General features: G+C 35.7%; 1 long non-coding RNA gene across 1 annotated transcript; it reads left to right on the top strand.

Moving 5' to 3' along the window:
* The first annotated feature begins 4460 nt into the window (after positions 1–4460).
* LOC146763866 (uncharacterized) lies at positions 4461–19769 on the top strand. The gene is made up of 3 exons (XR_014951585.1): positions 4461–4529; positions 15238–15297; positions 17561–19769. It is a non-coding gene; the product is annotated as an uncharacterized LOC146763866 (long non-coding RNA).
* The last annotated feature ends 3563 nt before the right edge of the window (positions 19770–23332 follow it).

The raw sequence follows: 23332 nt of genomic DNA, 5'->3' as shown, positions 1-23332 counted from the left end.
TATCTATTTAGGCTGAGAAGGCCTATTTTGTGTGCTAATTGATAATCTACTGCTTGCTTTCTTTCCTGTCTTCCTCACCTAGGAGCCTGATTCTTTTGTGGGTGCTATATGTCCTCTGCTCCAGGCAAAGCTGACAGAGATCATATAGTTCTCCTACCTGTTTTTAAATTTTGCAGAAAACATAGTTTGATTGCTTCATTATCTGTTTAGGAGCCTTGCATTTTTTACAAATCATCAGTACCTTTTACATGCACAGACACATTAGTGTTATAGCCATATAAAAGAAATCATGTTATTCCTTCCTGTGTCCTTCAGAACCCCCATATTCTACAAGAATATAAAGTCTGTGTATTTTGATACCCATTTATTTGAGTTTATTCAAAAGTCTTCTGCACCTGGTCTTGGCCAATTGACCAAACAGTCCAACCTGAGCAAGGTGGTGATCCAGTTGACCTCCAGACATCCCTTCCAATCTAAATCATTCTGTGATTATGCAGTTTTAATATTTGTTCATAATGAACCTACCCCAAAGTTGGTTAACAGAAGGGCTCCATAAGTGAGAAAACACATAAATAGCAAGAAGTGGTAAGAGTGGAGTGACAGATCTTGGAGCAGGACATCCTGTCAGCTTGTGTGTGACTCATATATACTAAGCATTTGAAAGAAATGCATTTCTGGAACATTCAGCTCTCTGCTGACTGATAATTATCTGTTGTTTTTAGCTGTGAAAAATACTGAGTGTGAAAAGTCCAGAGTTCCCCAAGCACTGAGATGCTGCCTCCTAATTAGGTCTTGGCTCTGGTGTGTGTAATGGTCAATGGATGAAGCCAGCAGAGCGAGAAATGTGAACCTGTGCAATGTAGATCTTATGGGGTGGCATGCAGGGTTACCCAGCCTCACTGCGCTCCATTTTCCCTTCCCAGGTACTGAGCGGGCTTTCTCTACAGCACACCAGGCTAAGAAATTGCTGTGCTGCATAGGTAACTAGGAAACCTTGAGAATCTTGAAGTGCCTTGGAGGTGGCAGGTGTCTGGCTGCATTTCTTACAGCACAGGAGGACACTGCAGACCTGCAGGGCTGAGAAGTCTGAAACACAGCAGAGTACTACTGCAGTGTTACAAATGGCTAAACCATGGAGCTAAGTACAACCTGTCCAGCAAGGTCTGTGGCAGGGATGTGAACCTGAGCCTATGAAGTATTTGGGAAGGTCAGCTCAGAAACTGTATAAGCAGAAAATGTTGTTGAAACATCTTTATTTTCCTGAAAATATATATATTTCAAAAAAAAAAGGAAGAAAAGAGAAAAATCTAATATAAAAATACTTTTTTTTTCTGTGATTTTTAAAAGCAACATTGTCATTGAAGAGTAACAAAAAGAATGTGATGTAGTCTCTTTAGTAAATAACATGTACAAGCAAAATTTTAACATTTCTGTCTTCAGCTTTAATGCACTGAAAAAAAAAATTTAAAATAACTTTATTTTCACCTTCTTTTCATAATCTATAAGTAACCTGTCTATTTATTTATTTTTTATTTATGAGTGTTCTTATAACCTTATCTTTTTGAAATTATCACAGATTTGTTTTTCTTTCAGATTAGATGGGAGTGTGAAAGGGTATTAGTAAAGTTTTTGTATTCTCCACAAGGGTGTTTCCATTTGATGGGATATCTGAGATGGCTTAATTTTTAGTATCAAAAGAAGAATTGAATTATAGACATTTAATTGTCATTTATAAATGATTGCATTTTTTTTTTCTTCAGGAGTAAATGACATGCTGGAGGCTATTGTAAAGGCAAAGATTTTAGAGAAGTTAAGAAAATTTAGATACAAGCCGAACCACATCATTCATTAGAGAAAAATTATTGAATTTTCATATGTATCTCGTATATTGCCTAATTGAATTAGAAAAGGCCTGAGCAGTTCACAAACTATAGTGACAAGGAAGGAAATGAAAGGTATTTTTCTGTAATTGTACATAGTTTTGTATTTTGTCCTGAAACAATGCCTATTACTTCTGTACAAACCTCTTTCCAGATAAGATGCAGATTACCAGGAACTTATTAGGGCTGTTCCACATTGCATCTTCCCTCTTTATTTTCTTGTAATTTTTTTTCTGTGAGAATAAGTTTTTTGACTTGTGATGCTAGCAACAGGGATTAAATTTTTTATGTAGTGACATTAATTATGTCCAAGGCTGTACAATTTAAAAGTAGTTTTTCACATTTTCATTTTCTTGTGTTGTACTAGTGTATAGTCACCTGTGTTCTTAAGTGTTAGAGATTTCAGACACTACATAGACATTTGTTTTTGTGTCTTACTGAGAACCAGTAGCATATTAAATTCAAGTTAAATGACCAGCAAGTTCAAATTGAAGAAAAGTCAGAGTAATCTCCTTTTCTCATGCTGGTGCATGCTATCTCCTGTTTCTGACAAAAAGTGTCATGTTCTGCTTAAAGCACTTTCTTATTCTGGATAACCTTATAGGCTATATGTTATTATTTTGCTATTTGTCTTTTTATCATTGTTTTTCCTTCATACATCCCTTCATGATACTGAATTTCTACTGTGTTTTCAGAATATATAAATTCAAACCTCTTCATTTTTAATCAACATTTTAAGACATCCTAAATCACTTTTTTAGACACATTAAATGTTTATGGACTTCTCAGGCAAAAGGCAAATTGGTCAAGTAAAGAGACAAGACTGAAAAACTACTTTCACACAGCAAGAAAGAATAAATACTCTACCTAAGACCTACCTACTCTATCTTGTAGAACTGCAGTGAGGGAAATTATTTTAAGAGTGAGAAATGATCCTTGGAATCCAATTTAAGACAAGCAAAGGAGTCAAAATAGGAGAAGAGGATGGAGGAAACTGCTCTGTATTATTATCTGTAATAGTAAGTGTAATGTCTGTTACATATTAAATCTTAATTGCAATTTGCTCTCTTTTGTTGGTGATAGCAAGTTAATGTAATAAAAACGGAGAAAAGCAAGGCAGGAGGTATCATCACTATCCCTGCAGACCAAACTTCTTGTTTCAAGTCACAGTATGAGGCAATCCAGAAAGGAGACCTGGATCCAGGATTGCCAGTGCCTACTGGTTTGCTCTAGTAACTCTTTTTTCTTGTGTCTTCATTCAGTGCACAAGTACAACAAGATACCAGAGGAGTGCATGCAGCTGGCATTCCTTCATCCCCTCCTGAACAACCTCGAGAAGGAAGCAATAAAATGTTTATGATATGTGAGCTTTCTTACTGGGACTTCTGGGTTTTCCTGAAACCAATAGTCTGTTGACAAAAGGAATCTCTGCTAAAGGCATTCCTTATTTCAAATAATCACAGGTCTGGCTGAGATGTCTCTGAATACTCACCTTTTCCTGTTACATGCAGAGCTTCCGAGGGCTGAAAAAAATTAAGTGTTAGGAGAAATGTAATACACCCAAGGAAATAAAACACATCCTTGTACTGTGTTCCTGAAATGCCATGGTTCAGCAGTATTTTTCAATCTATATGGAATGAACCATTCAAAAATTCATGGTGGTCTGCATTTTGAGCCAAGACTTTTTCTTTTGGTTAAACTGAGATTCTCTCAATTGTCTCCTTTAATTTCAAATACAGGATCTTTGTTTTTAATTCTGTGTTCTTAACCCTATGGTAGTGAGTGAAATAATATCTCAGTGAACTTATAAGCAAGAGTCCAGAATAATATTTAATAATTTCATAATTCAGCATTTATTTGTTACAAGCATCTTTATTCTGTGGCAAATCCCAGAAGTCACAATTGAAATCAGGGCCAAATTTTATTTCACGCTGTTCTGGTTTTAAAGGAATCTCTGCTTGGAAGAACTTACTATATTAATGGATATGAATTCAGAATTAACTTCTAGAGCTGATCATCTAGCCTTGGCAGAGGTGACATAAATTCTTGATGTCCTGATGTTCTTGTGGCAGTGGATTTTCTATACTCAGGCTTCATTTACAAGAAAATTCTGTCTGTTTTAAAAGCCAGTTTGAGTATTTACAGTTCTGACATGACTTATTTTCTGCTTTAATAACCCCATATTTTTGCATATAGGCAGATTTTTGGAGTAATTGTGTGGAAGATGTAATCACTTTTGACCCTTGATTTGTTCAGAGGCTTCTGTGGACTAAAGTGATATTGCTCCTATGGCACGGTATAGAATTGGAGTATAACAACATTAGCATTCAATAATGAACCAAACCATATTTAACATTTAGGTAATCTTTTATTTTCTAACAAAGTTTGTGACTCTTAAAATTAAAATAGCTCCCACAGTGATAGTTTGGCTATTATTATTATTATTATTAATTACTATTTTATACCTCTATTATTTCACAAAATTCAAGTGGCTTACTGCATGACTGCAGACAGTTTTACAAGCAAAAGTGCTTACTTGTCTGTTACTTGTATTCTATTAAATATTTTTTATTCTTTCAGACTGCGCTACAAGGATCATTTCACTGTCCCCTTTGGCTTCTGCATCTTGCTTCCAGCATGAACAGACAGGTAATAACCATTCAGTGGGGCCATTACCTCTTCTAAAGACTATTATCAAAATTGTCATTATACATAATGGAGATTATTACAGGCAACTTGAGATTTTTTTAGATACATCACTACAATATTAGGTGGCCCTTTTTAAACTTACATATTGGTGGGAATAATAGTAGGGCACAAAACACATGACAAATGTTGCTTTTTATCAAAACTTTTTTAGTTTTTAATGTCTTCTTCTGAATTCTTGTGATATTTACAAAACTTCTGTGAACACCACCTGTTGGGAAATTTATCAAACTGTAAGTCTAGCAATGAAGAGTTACAAATTTAGAAGGCAGGTGAGGTATATTTGCTTCTTAAAAAGCTATGAAATTGTGAGGGAAAAAAAAAAATTATAATACAGCCGTTTTCCAGGTGGGTATGCAATTACCAAAACAACAAACCCTCTATTTTTAGACAATCTCAAGCTGATCCCTGATAGAAAAAGAGCTCATATGAAACCACTACTTCTCTTTATACAGTAGCATTTGTTTTACATTTATCGTATTTCTTTTTCATTTCAAGATTGAAAACCAAAATTTTAGCTAATCCAAGGATTATCTACAGGGGACTCAAACCTTAACCTCAAAGAGAGATGTCTTTTGATTCCTGTAACTTTCACTTACTATCCACAAGTGGATTGTTTACAATACTTCCATGTAATCTGACCTACTGCAAAGAGAAATGCCAAACAAACCAAATTGGGTTAATTTCTTGCATTTGGCATCAGTTTTCCAGAAAAAATAGGCTGGGTAGTGAGGGTGAAGAGGTGGTGATCTCTTTTTCCAGATTATTCATGATTCTCCTCCAGAGGAAACTGGTGTTATTTGTACCTATCCTTTGAAAGTTTCTGTGTTAGCAGGCACAGCTCCGATGTGTCAGATTTATTTGTAACTATGTCTCTATTCCTCTCAATTCTACCCAGTCTTTAAATCACAGTTCAAAGTAACCCTGTGCTAATAAGAACTGTGTTGATATGGGATTTTTATGAGAATTTTCCTTGTCTTGATTATCCCTGCTTCATGTTGATTATATGCCTTTCTTCTTAAAGAGTATTCTCTCTTTCTTTTGCGATATATGCTCTGCCTACTCTGCTTCTGATAATGGCATTTATATAATTTGAAGGAAGTTCCCCATTGCATTGCTAATCTCACAGATTTTGTTTTGCTGAAGTGTTGCATCCTTGTCTAAGTCTCACTGTATCTTTCTGACACGGCCCTGGCAAAAAAGAGAGCGCTGACCTTTGAAATGTGCATGAGCAGGCAGTGGCAGAAGAACTTAGACAATAACAGCTGCAGCCAGAAAGGTGATCAGAAGACAGATTCTGTCCTACAGTATGTTTTCCATCTGTTAAACAGTTGGAGGCATTTTTTCATCCCTTCAGGATTCTTTAATATTTACATAGCCCAGTAGCCCTTCCTAGGCTTGCAGTAACCAATCAGAAAATTATGAGAATTATGACTCGCCTGTTACAATAAGGTTTTTAAGCATTACCCTCCTCTGGTAGAAACCACAGATTTTTTTTTCTTCTCAGCTGTCCTGCAGGCATCAAACACGTCACTATTGTTGTGGACCTTTGATGTCAGTAAGTTACTGTGCCAAGTGGCAGGAATTGACCAAAAAGAGCTGTTTGGCTAAAAATACTACTGAAAACAGACTTCCAGAAATCTGAAGACAATTGGAAAACATTTCTGTTTTGGAATCGGTTGCTGTAAATCACTGGAATCTGTGATTCACCAGACAAGATGATAGTATGTGCCAAGAATAATATTTCAGTCATATAATATTATTATTGGTTATGAATTCATACTTTTCCCCCACCAGTATATGTAGGTGTCAGATATGACAGATTTTGAGCCTCATTCATATCTAGTGCTGAGGGATTCTCTCTGCAAGAAAGCAATGGCATAAAACATATATAAAATTCAACTGACTGTTCTCTGAGACCTATGCTTGTAGGTACAGGGAATTAAGTTGTTGCAGCAGCTTGGAAGTCCTTTACTACCCCAAAATGCAAAACCTTTTGACATTAACAGGTACTTGGTCTGGGTGTGTGGTTTCTTTCAAGTGAAAAAAGTTATTGTGAAAAATTAGCAATACTTGTGCTGATTTAGATTACCTGAGAGGGATTTCTATGCTAAAAATCACATCCAGGAATCAGTTGTGCTACTGCTATGTCGCTGCTTTGCTGTATTTGCAGCAGCAAAATGGATGAGTGGAACAGGAGGAATAATAGACTTTTTTAAATGTTAACATTAAAGTGAGACCTTTTTTACTGGTGCCAGAGCCTCTGAGGGATTTAACTGTATAAAATCTAGGAATTGTCACTTCATTTTGCAATGTCATTACCACAGCAGCTTGTAGGATTTTTTGAAAGAGATAAATGTAAACGGGAAAGTAATTTAAATGGAAAAAAAAATTTATTTTTTCCTAATATTATTTATTCAATTGATTTGCCAGTTTGGGTCTGCAGGAACAAAACACTTAACTGATTGGACTGCCAAGTCCCACTGCCCCTTACACAGTGCTTAAGTTAGGAGCTGTAAATACTTAGCAATATGTGAATTAGTTTGATAGTTTACAGCGTCTTTTGACTCTGAAGGAACAAAAAGGTGGAGAGGGGAGAAGTGGGGGAAGGGGGAAATGGGAAGGGAGAGAGAGAGAGAGAGAGAGAGAGAGAGAGAGAGAAAGCCTGCCAGCTATTTGTGAAGTAAATGTTCCCATTTCTTTTAAAACACAATAGCAAGTGTAATTTTGTCACATGCATCTGTTGCTATCACCTCTCACTTTGTGCTGAAGTGCTCACCAGAGCATTTACAGAAGTGATTCTTCCTCCCACCCCTGACATCTGCCACCGAAAATGCTGCATTATTCATCAGCGTGCTAATGGCAGGTGATGAGATCTTTTCACGCTACATCCCTCTCAGTAGGTGTTTATTACTCTGTTCACCAGCAGCCCTGCTATTACTGCGGGGCCAGAAGAACTCTACATACTCGCTTGACAGGTAATGGGAAACGTGCTCTGCTCACTTGGCTCACAAGTGCAGATGAAGGTTATTACTAGGGCAGCTGCAATATCGTGGGTGCAAAGAAGACGGTCACTTTAAGTGAACAGCTTAATTCTGGAAATCCATACAAATCATGTCAGCACCGTGATAATCCATCTTCTTTACCTTCTATCATTTCAGCAGTCATCACACTGTAATAATTTTCTCCTGGTTCACCTGTGGTCTCTATGAATAACAGAGTGGGGTAAAAAAAAAAGAAAAGAAAAGAAGATGAGTTTGGCTTAGTGTCTGATGATCACAGTGGTGAAGAATTTATCTCTGTCTAGTAGCAAGATGCTGTCGTGTGTGTGTGCACAGGGGTTTGTGTCTTGTGGAGGGAAGAGCCTCGCAAGCAGCACTGAATGTGTTTAATTTTATAAAAAAAGCCTGACAAGAAAGGCAAACTTCTGCTGATTTAGTTGAAACCTTGTGACAAAAATTAAGGAAAATAAACATGCGAGAACACTGGGAAAATTGAAGGAGGAGAAATTATTTTTACTCTAGAGAACTCAGTTCTTTAATAAGCTTTCCTTAGTTGTCTTGCTTCTGGGTTTCTCACTTAGGCACATCATGCTGATCTGAGCAACCTATAAAAAACTCAACCCACATGAGGAATACGCAAACCTTTTCATATTTTAAAGGTGCAGCTTCCATTTTACTTAAGGGGCAAAATTTTCTCAATCTAGTGTTTTCTTTCCTAAACCAAAAGGTGTGCTGGGTCTGCAGAATGGTGTTTAAAGGCACTGTGTTTTTGAAATGTATTCTCCCAAAAATGTAATATAGGGAGATTTAGAGACAGGCATGATTTACTGCAATTTTATTAGTGCTACCACTGCTGAACTGCACCTGTTTCCATATTAGTACAGCCTAATGTATAAAACCAGAGCTATGAATGAACATTTTTTTTCTTTTTTTGTCAGATTTTTATCTCTAAAGTTCTGTTTTTTATTTCCATGTAATAACCATGGAGCTGCTTGTTATGCTGATGGAGGAGAAATGCCTTTTAGGGAGAGTACTAAAAGCAAAGAAAAAAATCCCCTTGTTTCCAGTATCTGTTCTGTTTTCAATAGATCTGCTTTTTTAGCAAGACCATTAGTTTTTGTCTGTTGAGTTTCTGTGTTGGTCCAACCTGTCAAACTTTTAGATGGTTATTATAGACTAACACATGTATTGCAAATTTAAAAGTATGACAGTCTGGAGACAAAATGGAAAAGTGATGCACACAGAAAGAATTCTTAGAGCCATTAATAGTTACCTACAGAAGTAACTGGGATGGAGGCAAACAGAGTAGTCTTGGGACAGACAAGATCTCCTTTGTAGGAGTTTGCTTTCACCTCTGACTGCTTTGTGCTGGGGAGGGAAGGTGGTGAGTGGCCGGCTGCATTTGTGGAATTAGAGCTGCAGAATGTTAAGCCTTGGTTGGAGTTTAGGCAGGGAAAACAGAGAAAATTCCAGAAATGCAAAGCATTTTCTGTGGAAGTAGTTAGCTTGCCTTACTTACTAAAAATGCTGATTTCATTAAGGTATTGATCCTCATTACAGTGGTGATAAAAACACGAGCTGCAAGTTATTGCTGACCATAATTTCGGTATATGAATTTGTTCCTATGTAGCTGAAGGGTTTAGTAAGATGATGACAGACTGAGTACAGAAGAGATATCATTCTCCAAATATTTAATAGGCATTCAGTTCATAACAAGATGACAACATGGATGTATTTGCCACTATTGGGCATGACTAACTCTGGTTTTTTCATATGATCATAATGTCTTCAAAAGAAATTTATATGTCCAAGGAAGAGACAACATCTATCTGATGGCTTTCTTATTGCTGAACACATGTAACTTATGGTGATATCATCATTGCCATTGAAATATAATTGTAATATAAATGTAAGTCTTTGTTGGGGTTCAGCAGTTGTTTGAGATTAATTACATTCAGGAAATCATGCTGCATACCTTTGATATTAATAAAAACCCAGTAAAGATCAATTTTTGTGCTAGAAACACATCTGTGTTGCATAATGCTGAACTTGAGAAGGAAATAATTATCTTCTCCTTACCTTAACTTCCTCCTCAAACTAGGAAAAAATCCACTTTGGACAAATGAAAGTACTCTGATAATTTTCTCTAGGCACATATAAACAGAGATAATAAATAAGTAGGACAGTAAAAGGTAAAGAAAACTCTAAAATAAAAAATATTAATATTATAGCATTATGGACTAAAAAGAAAACGTGACCTACAAAGAGCTATTAAAACCCACATAGAGAAAAATAGGTTTCTATTTAATATAAAATTTCATTCAATACCCACAAGAAAGAGGTTCCAGAATCTTTTATCCAGTCTTGTGAAGAAGACATCCAAGATCACCATGGAATGTTTATCATCAGTCTTATAAAATACACAGTAGGAAAGAGTGTTTCTTTCAGATACAGGTTTTAAATTTGAGATTGCAGTGTTCAGCATACCTGTTTATTCTCCTTTCAGAATGAGGAAGCAGCCAACATCATCCTGCAGCTGAACCATTCTTCTCATTCTTTCTCAGTCGTCAATGTTTAGGTGAAGATATCTTCCTATTCATAAGAGTGGAATCATTCCCTTTTCAGTGACGTAACAGAAAGTTTTAAAAAAATTTTTCTCTGAGTGCATGGCAACTGTAACTAGCTAAAGGAATTGTGGATAGAATTTTAAGGAATATTCTTGCATTTATTATAATGCAAAAAGAATAAAACTCTCAAAATTTGTCATATTTTACTGAGTTTTTTTCTTTTTTGAATAATGTTAATATTTTGCTAATTTTCCAGGGGTAGAACAGAATGTACTCATGTTATAAAAAACAATGTCTACCAAAAGCCATATAGCCACCAAATTTTTTTTATATAATTTCAAATGAAATTTTGAATTTTATTGTATTAGTTTTATTTTTCAGAACTCTACAGGTTCCCAAAAATATCAGAAATTCCCATGAAACTGGGAATTTCTTTGTTGCTAATCTTCACTCTTGAGTGACCATAACCAACGGGATATAATGAAGAAGAGGTATAGGCATGAAAAAATCATTCCTCTTTGCTCTAATATCTGGGTAGAGATATCTGGTTTTATTTTCCATGTTGACCATCACTGTAGACTACAGAATCTCTGAAATATTCACAATTGTTGTTGGGCTAACTATATTTTGCCTGTCCATTTGAATTCCTCAGTTAATATGACTTGATTCATTCTCTTTCTCCAGCTATGCTTGTTGCAGGAAGGTAATGTAAAGCAGTGGTGTTTTCCCAGCAATTCTTTATCCTTATGTACATTTTTGAAAGACAACAGATTATACAGACAGTTCATTTTCATATTTTCATAGAAACTGAAAGTGATTTTTGAGAGCTTTGGCTGATCACAGTATGATGACAAGGGAGGACTGTCAGGAAGCACTGCTCAAGGACTCTTACAATGAAGGAAGGACTACAGGCAAGGAATGATGAAACCAGAAAGAAACTCAAACAGGAAAATCATTACTTATTTTGCAACACAAATAATTTCATGTGAAATTACTAAAGACTAAGTTCTGAGGAGGAGGAGAAGTTGGGTCTCTCTTACAAAGTCTAATGAAATGTGTAAAACTATTTCCTTTTAGCTTTACATATTGGATATGCAATTTTTGTGCTGGTTATTTATGTTTTATATTATGTGATTTATGTTCTGTAACCATGCTGGCAAGTAACGTTTTGTTTAAAAAGGTTTTAACTGTATGAAGAGAAAATTTGATACATTCAATGAACTCTGTAATCAATAAACTAGAGACTAGTTGTTGCCAGATGTGAATTACATGCAGAATTTGAAAAAGGGGTATTTTTGGATTTGAGTTTCACATGTTGTTTTACATTTGTGGATTGTCTAATGGAAGTTATTAATGTGCATGTGGGTGGTTTGGTTTTTTTTTCCCCCTGGGAAAAAACCGTTTCTCAAATTAACTGAAACTGGAATTCCTTGGGTTGTAAAATATGAAAGCATTGCTGATGGCACTGCTCTGGAGGAAAGAGAGCAACTTTCTCTGTGGCATTGGTCTGAACGAAGGCTGTCATGTTTGCCTTGTTTTCATGTCCTTGGGAGGATGGAAGTATTCACCTCCTTGGAATGGCAGTCAGGCAAGTTGTCAGGAGAAAACAGCCAATAACCATTCACCCTAGATTAAACAAAAGAAGTTGTTATGGACTGTCTGGAAAATGCAAGCCTTGTTTTCTCATGAGGTACTGTCCACCTTTCAGAGATGCAATGCAGTGCATGTGCACTTAAGTCCCCCCTACCTACCTCTAAGATAATAGATGACCTTGCTTTTTTCTTGGTCTGTTAGAGCTGAAAGCTGAATCTTTTGAAGTGTATTCTGAGGAAATTTACTCGAAGTCTAAAGACCAGCATGGCTGAATACTTCTGTACAGCTATGACTGAAGTTACATTTTTTAACCTAAAGCATGGAACTGTATATTTATTTCTACATTTTGGTATGAGAAATATAATTGCTTATGTACAGAGACAAGCTAGCATTGCATTACTTTTCTTGACAATGGTGGTGCAATACATATCAGTTAACCATGAAGGGTAAGCTTGATTTTGACCTGTGAATCTCTATGTACACCTAGAGTATCTGTACTAGAAAAAGCTCTGCTTTTAAAAGAGTGTAAGTTCTCAGAGTTCATAAGATTAAGCACAAGTATCATTCTGTGATGGGTTAATGCCTTACTGTTGGTCAGTCTGCTTCCTCCAAAGTAAAGGCTTTTAATCCTGGTTGCAATGTGGAATGCAGACAATCCTGGGGCCTTTGGCCTGGAGCTACAAACATTGTCTTCTGATTTCTTCCTGAACCATAAAATATTTCCTAATTTAATTTCATATCATGTGAAAACAGATATCTCATATCTAGTAGTTCTTTAAAAACAACAAAGAAGGGAGTATTTTCTTACTTTTTTTTTTTTTGTTTTGTTTTGGTTTTTTTTTGTTTTATTATTCCTAAACTTTTTTTTTTACTGTGACGAGTAAAAACTCTGGAGGAGCAGACTCAAAGTGGCTGTCAAGAAGGCTTTTTTCCCAAAGTAAAAGGTGCTGACAGACAAAAGAACTATGTCATGAAAAATTTATAACCAAATTTCCCACAACAGAAAAGGGGCAAAACCACCTCACATATTAAATGCCAAATCTTCATGCATATCTGCTTCAGTACTGATTCAGTGGCAAAATAACTTTCAGAATGTTTAATGGTCCAAAGCAGCTATAAAGTAGCTGCATTTGTCATTTTAGTAAACTAAAATCAGAATTATACTAATATTCAGTGGGGTGACAGCAATATATTATCTTGTCAAGCAGGAGATCTGATTTTGCAGGAATATGTGGCAGGTTAGAGAGAGGAGCTGTATGAAGGATGCATTTAATTACATAAACAATAATAAGAGTAATGATAAACTATAAAACTAATTTTACCCATTAGAAAATGCATAATAATATGTGGCTATACATATTTATATTAATATAAGACTGTATGTAAGCTTTCTGGTAAATACCAATGCATATTCTAAGCTAATGTCTCATCTTTCACATATCTTTTGGGTCTTATTTGTATAAACGTATTTTGCAGATTAAAATAAACTGTAAAATACTTTTCAAATTAAAGTAAGCTATAAACTGATGGGTTCAGTGTTGGATGCAACATAGAAGGATAAAAATTTGGATGTGCTTATTGATGTTATGTTAAGTGTGAGTCATTAATGTGATATGTCAGAAAAACCAGCTAATCTGATTTAGAGTATATCAAACAAGATATTTTCAGTAAAAGTGGTAGTAATACTGATGTAGAAATTACTGGTGACAGCAGTAACTGCATCCTATTCTGGCTACTCAGATAGCTGCACTCAAACTAGAATGGGTGCAGAAAAGGGCAACTGAGAGATTTAAAAAATGTCCCATATCAGAAGACCACCAAATAGATTGTGTTGGTAGACCAAGAGAAAAAAAGTTGTATTTATAATTATCATTGTATTACAAATCTGAGAAAATATTTTTAGTAGAGATTACTGCTGGTAAAAGAACTTAAGGAATGCAGCAAATAAAGGGCTGCAAACTTGCATTTTTCCTAACAAGAGAAAACTGAGACTTAAGTATAGCTTGGGCATAATGAACATACAAATCTTTTGGGAAAAAATCCCAACTCTTACCCTTGTCCTGGAAGAGTTCAGTAAATACATGGAAGGACTTTATGTTGTGGCTTTTCAAGACAGTTAATTTAAAAGTCAATGGATTATCCCCAAATAGTTGGTACTTCTAGTTGCAACATCTTCCCAAATTTTGATGACTCTTTGATCAATCTTTTCAGTAAGTACAAAATTTTTTATCATGTCAATGATAAAAAAAAATTCTACTAAGATAAACAAGTTCATAATTCTTTTTTCAAACATTAATAAGTTATAATACTGGGTGCTTATCTCTTGGTAAGTCATGGACTAAAAAACTATATTTATATTAAAAAAAAAAAACTACTTGTAGGTTTTGATCCCACAAGCGTGTGTGCAAACTCTTTCATTAAGCTTGCAGGTGGATTTGTACAGGTACCAGACTTTTTTCTTCTGATTGACTATTGCAAATTACAATGATGTTAATATTTTTGAGTTATCCTCACAAGAGAACAGTTTCAAAGAAAAATGTTCCATTTTTGTCTTTACTTTAAAAGATTTATTTGGTTTATAATAACAAAAATTAAAATCAGTAGAAAAAATATTTTTGCAATAAAAGTTCTTTCAGCTCTAGCATAGAAAAATGTCACACCTCAGTCTAATAATTATTTCTTAGAGAAACTTTTTAACATTCATATATTGTTGTAGAAGACTTTATATGATACAAAAAAAAATTTTCTAGCAGGAAAATATTCTCCTGGTAAAATTTTCTCTAGCTTTAACAGTGCTTTAACTGACTAATGAAGAGTAATATTGAAATGATTACATATAAAATTCTGTCAACTTGCTAACTGCACCCATCCCCCCTTACTAAAAAAATAGAGAAACTGTGCTGTTCCTGATTTCTTCCAGATATTTAAGCTCTGTTCTTATTTCTAAGTTGTAGGTTATGAGAGGGAAGGATGGTCTTTAGATTATCCTTTCAACAGAACTATTAAACACTAATTGCTGAATGTGTTATTAGGTTTAGGCAAGAAGAAGCAATCCTATTGAAGATTTCTAGCTCTTTATGTAACATGACGGGGGAATATTAAAACTTTCTAAAACTGCTTAGCTCCTTCTTGCCTCCATATGATCATATATTACTTCTGCAAATTATTCCAAAGCAAGACATATGCATTTTCTGTTCCCTGTTTTTAGATTATAAAGTTAGTTTTCTTTTTCCATAAGATGCAGTAGTATGCAAAATACATTTCATGTTCAGTAGAGTATTGGTAGAGTCATTCCTTCTCGAACAGAAAATAAAATCCAAGACAAAGCAGGGAATGAATGACTGTATTTTTATTGGTTTATGTGAACCTATTCCATTATACAGCCATAATATAATCCCAGATGCCCCCTCTACTCATTAGTTCACTGGTTTCTTGTAGTTACCATAACAGCTGGGGTTCTTCATGACATACCAAATTTTCTTTTTGCAGGCTTTGTTGATCAGCTAACAAGAGTCTTTCATGTGATGAACGTGACTGGACAAAAGCATGGTTAGTCCTACAGAAGAAAAAATCAGCATATTAAGGCTGACTATTCTGTGGATAAAACATGAATAATGTTCATCTAATATAAAACTTAGTGTACTCTTCACATAGACATTTCTGTCGTTTTGAAATCCAGCATTTTTGAATTCAGATTTGGACATTGAAAGTTGGCTAGATTTTCCTCAAGGAGAAAGAAACTTTTTCTTCTCTATTTCTGGACAAAACCCTGCATTCAAATAAAATGCAAAATAATTTAAGGTAACTTTATATGCAAACATCTCCTATTGATTTAAAAATCTGAGCTGGAAAAATACAGAGTAGATATTTAAAATGCGCATAGTGCATGAAATTACCTCATATTATGGGTAATACATGCCTTGTAGCAATTATGTCACTTATACTTACACTAATTAAGTGTTGATGTGTGAGCAGTAAGTTGCAATGATGTTGTTAACTAATGTACATAAATATTCCCTTTAAACTGTAATTGCACTTTGCCATAACTTAAAAGAGTATATGCTCAACTGGGTGTATGTGGTTCCATTACCTTAAGGCATGAATTACAAACTTCAGTCTGTCATTAAATACCATGCTTGAGTCCTGTCTTTTAACTAAAAAGTGAAAAATTCTTTTGTCTTGGAGTTTAGAATGTACATGACAATACTGTCATATGAGCTTACATATTACTCATTTAAAAGGGTAGCAGTGATATACAGAGTAAGACAGCTCAGACCACAAATGCTGAATGTCCCAAACCTGAAGGGATGCAATGTAACTTAATTCACAGTTTATCTGCACAGCATTTCTCTCTAAAGAACAGAACTGATCTTGGGAAAAAATTGTAGTGTTCTGCCCATTAGTGAATGCAAGATTTATGATGGCCTAAAGTTAATGTTGTTTCACTTTTTACACTAGAAATCCAGTGCTTGCTCTAAAACGAAAGTGGACGAAAATTCAGAAGTATGTGTTGACCAGAAAGATCATTTTAAGAGGTGCAGCTTCAATGCTATGAAGCTGCAGAGCAATACTTTCATAGGAGACACATCTCAGGTCATTGCAAGCCTGACAATAGCCAGTTTTGCAAAACTGTTAAATAGCTTTTTTAAAAAAATTATATCTTTGTGAGCTAAGAATAAAAGGAGTATTACTGTTCTTTGTTGTGCATACAACAACATATATTGACTTGCACTAAGAAGTAAGTGAGCAGAGAAAATAATGCTCTTGTGGTTAGAAGCAGTGCCAGCTGGGGTAACAACTACTATTCAACAAACCTCAGTTATACTGAGAAAACCAATGGTGCCTGGGAGTAAAATGAAGATGTTTTTATGCTCAGAAATTCAAGCTCTGTGTTCAGTAAAAGATTGGGCTTGTTCTGTTCAGTTCATGAAAATGTATTCATTTTGTTAGTGTCTTTACAAGTATCCTTCTGCAAAAAACATCCAGCACATACCTATACAAGTACATAATACATTGGGTGAACAATTTACTGATATTTTAGGCTCAAAGGGTTATAGTAAGCTGAGTTAAATCAGGGTGGTCACCAGTCAACAGCTGGGTTCTCAGGAGTTCGATTTTAGGGCCAATGCTCTTAATGGTTTTGTAAATGTTCTGGATGCTGGAAATAGAAGTTACTAAATTTGACAATGCTGCTAAACTAGGAGGAGCTATGGACTCCCTGGAGGGTAGAGAGGGTTCACAGAGATATCTGGATAGGTTAGAATGCTGGGCAGCCCAGGATTCTCTGCCTGGGACAGGGTAATCTTAGTTATATGGAAAAACTGGGGGATGGGAGGCTGGAGACAGCCCTGCAGAAAGAGATCTCCATTCTGATGTAGAAAATGAGTCTTTAAATTTTCTGAGGTTTTTAGGCCTGGGTAATTAGGGCATTGCCTTTAATAATGGTTGAAGAAACATTAAACACTAGGCTTATTTTAAAATAAATAAAATCAATCAATAAATAATAATTTAATTTAAAATAATAAAATAATACATAAAATAATAAAATAATTTAATTTAAAATCAATAAATCAATCAATAAAACAACAACAACAACAACAAAAAAATCCACCCAATTTTTCCCAAGAAAGTTCACAAAGAATTTCCATTGTCTGAGTCTTTATAAATCATCCTGGTTAGCCCTGATTTATCCAACCTGCTTCACTGACTTTAACAGGAAGTCATTCCATGATGAAAAAGCTCAAATATTCCAATAAACTGCAAAGATTTGCAGAAACTTGAAAATGGATTAAAAGTAAATCTCTTTTTCTAGGGGGAAGAGAGAGGTCTACATGGGAGAGAATAAACCTAGGAAGGCACAGAAAAGAGGGCTTCATGGTGCAACATACTGCTGCTGCTAACAACTGAGCAGCCTGACAAGTGTGAACACAGCATTGAACTTCCATGTTTTCCTCCTGATGGCTGAATAATCCTTTTGTATTTTTACTTGGTCCAGTGTACTGGTCATGTTCTATTTCTTGGTGAAATCTGTCTTTGACTTTTACTCCTGAGTATACTTGGAAGATGGTAAGGCCTCAAAGCAATTTTCTTTCAGAGCATCCATATAAAAATTTAGGTTGAACTGCATAGAACACAGAGTAGCAAAAGACCAGGAACGAAATGTAAAATGTTGACTCATGGTGAGGAGTGGGCTGCATCTTTTCTTGATTAGTTCAGAAAGGAATGATGATTGTCAGAGGCCTAACAGCTCAGAAGAAGAGAATCAGGGCATCATGCTCTGTTCCATGGACTAAGCTACTCATGTGCACAGAACAACTTGTTCTCCAGCCATATCTACAAAAAAAGAGTGGACAGAATCATGACTAAACCTAACACATTCCTTGTCCCCCTGCTTCATTATTCTACTTTAGGGCTACTTTTCTGCAAACTGGAAAAAAGACTTGTATGGGAAAAAGTAATCAAATAAGAGTTATCATTATTTAGCCAAAATTTAGTTATTGACCTGTAAAAGCAAATTCCTTTCTAAATGAGCATGTAAACACTTAATTTTAAAGTTCCGGACAGCGAGAAAGGGTCAATTCATGCAGGAGGAGAAGATGATGAAGGCTAACTAACTTAAAGCTAGTGTTTTGTAAGCCTGCCAGTCATGAATGTTTAATGCATTTGTGTAGTATCCTATGTCTGGTTTTCACTGTCACCCAATGTGAGTGCTAGGATATCTGTCGCTGTTAGTGGTGTGTCTCATATCACAGCAAATGACACAAAAATATGACTAAACTTATGAAGCTGTCCTAGCTGCTACCAAATGCATGAAGTATAAATTGCAAAATGCCAAGCACTTTCTCTGCCCCTGCCAAACAATCTTGTCAGGCATAATGAGATTTCTGTTCACACTCTGTAACCTCATGTAACCTGGACTGATTGGATTTATATTATCCCTATGAGTGCTTGTGGACCTTTCATTGGTCTTTTTGCCCTGAGGTGATTTGAAAACTTGCTAGACTGCTTCCCAAACCTTTTGGGGTCACTCTTTAGTCACCTGAGCAGCCCTAGTACAGGGGAAGCCTCAGACTGTTTCTAACCCACTCCAGTGACCTGGATCTCTGCTCCAGCTGCTTCTTCCATATCATTCCTTCTGGGCTGTCAGTGAGGAGGAGCAATGTGTAACAGACCTTTGTTACATATTTGGTAAATAGATATTTGGATTCTGCTGTCTCCTTCATGTTATGTATGCTGCACAAAGAGTAAGAAACACAAATGAACCTTTTGCTTCCTATACCTGAGTTTGTCTGCTTCTCTTTCACACTGGTTTGGACCAATAAAAAGGATATTTTTTTCCCCTTTACTTATTTATTTATTCTAAAGACTATTTAGAAATGAAATAAAGAAAGAAGTCTGCTTTGTTGGTTAAAGTAATAATTCAGCAAGATACAAGGTCCCAAGATGTTGCCTCTAAACAAGAGGAATTAAGAAATTTAGTAGCATCTGATAAAAGACATCTGAGATGGTATACAGTGATTTTGAATGACAAAGAGTTATCTTTGACAATTTCAACCATTAAAAGTTTGCAAAATTGAAAGCAGTAAATATTGAAGTTCTGTAAAGCAATGGGCAAAGGATCCTTCATTGGTGCCAGAGAAAAGCGATGCAAAGGATCTTTATATGATTATATGAAGAGATATCTTTTCTGATACAGCTACATGTGGGCCATTCAGATGTGTATTGACTAGATGCCTTTTTTGGTCTTTCATTAAGAACTCAATTACTCAAGCATTAGAAACTCCAGACCCAAAGAAACTTTTGGAATAGGGAGAAAAAAGTAAAAATACATGCTTACTTCAGATGTTTTACTTATATATATTGTCAGCTATCACAAATCTGTAACCTATAATTTTTTTTTGTTTCCTTGAGAGTTTTCATTTTATAAATGGAAATGATTTAGTAGTTTCATTGTGAAGAAAGTATTCTTGTATTTTTTCTTTCTTCTGGTTCTCAAGGTGAGACATAAAGAACTAACCAGCACCTTTGAGTCCTCTCATTGTTTGTGTTGGGCATGCTCAGCAAAGGAATGAATACTCTGGCCAGATCATATCATGATTCCTGTGCTCTATTCTGTATATGACACCTCTGCTTCCTCTACTGAGAAATTGTATAGTGACACTCTCTTTTCAGTTTGTCATGCTGGATTAAAACAGGGTATCAATGACAATATTACTTCATGCAGATGTTAAAGCCTCTCAATCTTAGAAAAATTGACAAAGACTACCAGAGTGTTGGTAATCTGGCTAGAAAAATTAACCATATTGGGCAGAAAATCAAGTTACCCACTGTCTGAAATGAAAACAAAACTGTGCTATACCTGGCCATTAAAAACATTTTCAGATAACTTTTAGAGAGTGAACAGAATTTTAAACATTTAACACCTTAACGGGCCCTAGAGATTGGGAGATATTTGAGTGAAGTACTAAGGACATATTTCTCAAAGACATGTCAGTAGAATTTGAAGTCAATCTTCTGCCCATTGTCTGTGGCATCAGGATACTGTTCCTCACTTTACAGAAGGAAAATCTCACCCACTATTTACAATCAGAAATCTATTACATTTTTCTCCAGTGATGAAGAAATATTTTTGAAATTTTTTTTACTCCTTCACTTGGTTGGGCATTGGTCACAATTTCTTTGGTGCTGCTCAATACTCCATGGAAAAAAGTGTCTAAATCAAAGAAAAGATATGGCACCATGGGTAGGTACAGTGTCACATCCTTTGGTCACCTCCTTCCCTAAAGTAATGGTAGCAGTGAAATTGCAGGAGTAATTACTACTCAATATTACCAAAATTTCTATGCCTTTTCTGTGTTTCTATTAGAAAGATAAAATTGATTATGAATTCTTTGCTGTACATTCAGAAGAGGCTCTATCTATGCTGTCTTATTCTTTGGTTTTAGTATTTGCTGTCTTTTTCCCCTGAAGGTATTTGTTTTAATATTCTGAATTTTGGCTTTTATCATTCATTCTTTTTGACATAAAACTATGCTCGACTGACATGAATGGGCCTACAAACTTTGTTCATGCTGTCACATTTTCCTGCTCTTATCAGAGAAGAGTGAGTAATCTCCGGTGAATAATTTGTTAAATTTAGCCTCTTCTTCCTCTCAAATTATATGAGTTCCTCAAATACTTCTATTATTAGACAGGGTGGAACAAACACTCTGGGCTGTATTCCATTTAATGAATATCAATATCCAAAATATGAACTATTTAATTTAGTAGAAAGAGGCCACAAAAAGGACAATTCTCATTATTATTATTATTATTTAAAATAATAGTATTTCTCATTTTTTAAAATAGTATTTCTCATTATTATTTTTAAAAATCATCTTAGTCAGTTAAAAGCTTAAGTTATTACTATGGTTGTTATGGTGAAGACTGAAATTAAATTTCTTTTCTAGGAAGCATTGCTTATGTGCTATTAACATTCGTGAAGTTATTGCATTGATGACTTTTTACCCTGAATTTCCTGAGCATAACGCTGGTAGCTTCAGCTTGTATATCTCATAAAACCTATTCAAGTTTTTTTTTTTCGTTTCTTGTTTCTACTTTTTTTGTTTGTGTGGAAACCCAATTTCCATCACATGATGTATGGAGATTTGGGATATTCTTATTCCAAGACTCAAATTAAAGTGTGGTAATGATGCTTATTTTATGACAATGTTGTAAAACAATATAAAAAGTCAACACAAATTGTGAAGGCAGCTTAGCAGAGTGGGAAGATACACATTTTTTAAAAATGCTTTTTATTCAGAAAAGGAGACTGCTACATTTCAGCTTATGCTTCTGTCTTTATCTGTCTCAAGGAATGATTATCTGGAAAAGGAAGACTTGAAGAAAACTATTCCACAACTTCTCAACCTGTCATATTTGTAGGAACTGAGATCTAGGATTTACTGTACCTATTTAAATAAATACAATTATCATCTTAGTTGCTTTATTTAGTGAGCAAAATGAATGCTGTGTTTGCAGAACGAACAACTTTTTTTTCTGTACAAAAAAAATTGAAAACCTTGTTCCTGCACTTTTCATGCATTTGACTGCTGTAAGATATTCTGAAAGTTACAGCTGTGAAAATTCTTCCCAGCTTTCTTTCCTGTCGCTTGAGTGCAGGAACGTACCCGAATTTATAGACATACTTTATTATGAAGAACATAAAAAATATTTAGTTTTGCTTTCAACTTGTTTAATCTGGGAAGGAAATGAAAAAAACACCCAAACAACTAGCCAAAAAAACCCCATGAAAAACAGTATCATTTGAAGTTCTAAAACATCTGCAGAAGAACAAAAGATGAAATCTAATTTGGGAATGAAACGAATAGCCCAGCAGAAATGCATCTACACCAATGCTCACAGTGTGGGTAAGAAACAGGAAGAGCTGGAATGCATCAGGAAATCTACCACACAGTCACCACCATGGAAACACAGTGGGATGACTTGCATGATTGGAGTGCTGCACTGGATGGCTACAAGTTCTGGACAGCACTTCATGGCTACAAGTTCCTCACAAGGGACAGGCAAGGAGGGAGAAGGGTTGGAGGTCTCTGTCAGGAAGTGTTTCAGCTCTACAGTGCTTAAGGTTAAGGATGATGAGCTTGAATGTCTTTTGTATAATAATCAAAGAGAAAGTTGGCAAGGCAAGTATTTTTAGAAAGGACGGGTCAGGAAGGTGAAATGGTGAAATTGCTCTTTATGTGAGAGAGCAACTGGATGTATCAAAGTCAATCCAGGGACAGACAATGAGTGGAGAGTTTACAGGTAAGTATTAAGGGACAGGCTAAAATGGGTGACACCCATTTTGTTGCCTGTTGTGGGTGTTTACCACAGGCCAGCTGATTAGGAGAAGGAAGTTGACAAGGATTTCTATAGGCAGCTGGAAGTAGCCTTGAGATCACAGGCCCTCGTTCTGAGGGCCTTCAGTCACCTTGATGTTTGTTAGGACAACACAACTTGGCAGACACAGTCCAGGAAGATTATTGATAATAGTTTTTAATGCAAGTGGTATAGAGGCCAATGAGGAAAGATGTGTTGCTGGACCTTGTACTATCAAACCAGGAGAGACTGGTTGAAGACGTGAGCATTGGTGGCAGCCTTGGCTGCAGTGACTGCCAGATGGTGGAACTCAGGATCCTGCATGGAGGAAGCAAAGCAGTAAGCAGGACTAGGTCCCTGAACCTGCAGACAGCTAACCCAGGTCTCTTCAAAGACCTACTTAGAGGAATCCCATGGGACAGGGCTCTAGATAAGAAGGGGATCCAAGAGAGCTGGAAAACTGGAAGGGCATCAGCAGCAGCACCTAAGCACCAAAAGGAAAATCTGTAAATCCATGGGCTCTGATGTGATGCACTCACAGGTGCCAATGGAGTTGGCAGATGCTGTTACATTCTCCACCATCTGTGAAAAGTTATGGAGGAGAGGTGCCTGGTGACTGGAGGAAGGAAAAATTTTATTCCAATCTTCAAAAATGGTAAGAGGGAGGACCCAGGAAACTACCAGCTACAACCAGCCAGCCTCCCCTCAGTTCCTGGAAAGGTGA

Source organism: Lonchura striata, chromosome Z (genome assembly GCF_050655825.1).
Source record: "Lonchura striata isolate lonStrDom1 chromosome Z, ASM5065582v1, whole genome shotgun sequence".
NCBI lineage: Eukaryota > Metazoa > Chordata > Aves > Passeriformes > Estrildidae > Lonchura > Lonchura striata.
Note: the sequence above shows the minus strand (reverse complement) of the source record. Positions and strands in the feature narration are given on the sequence as shown.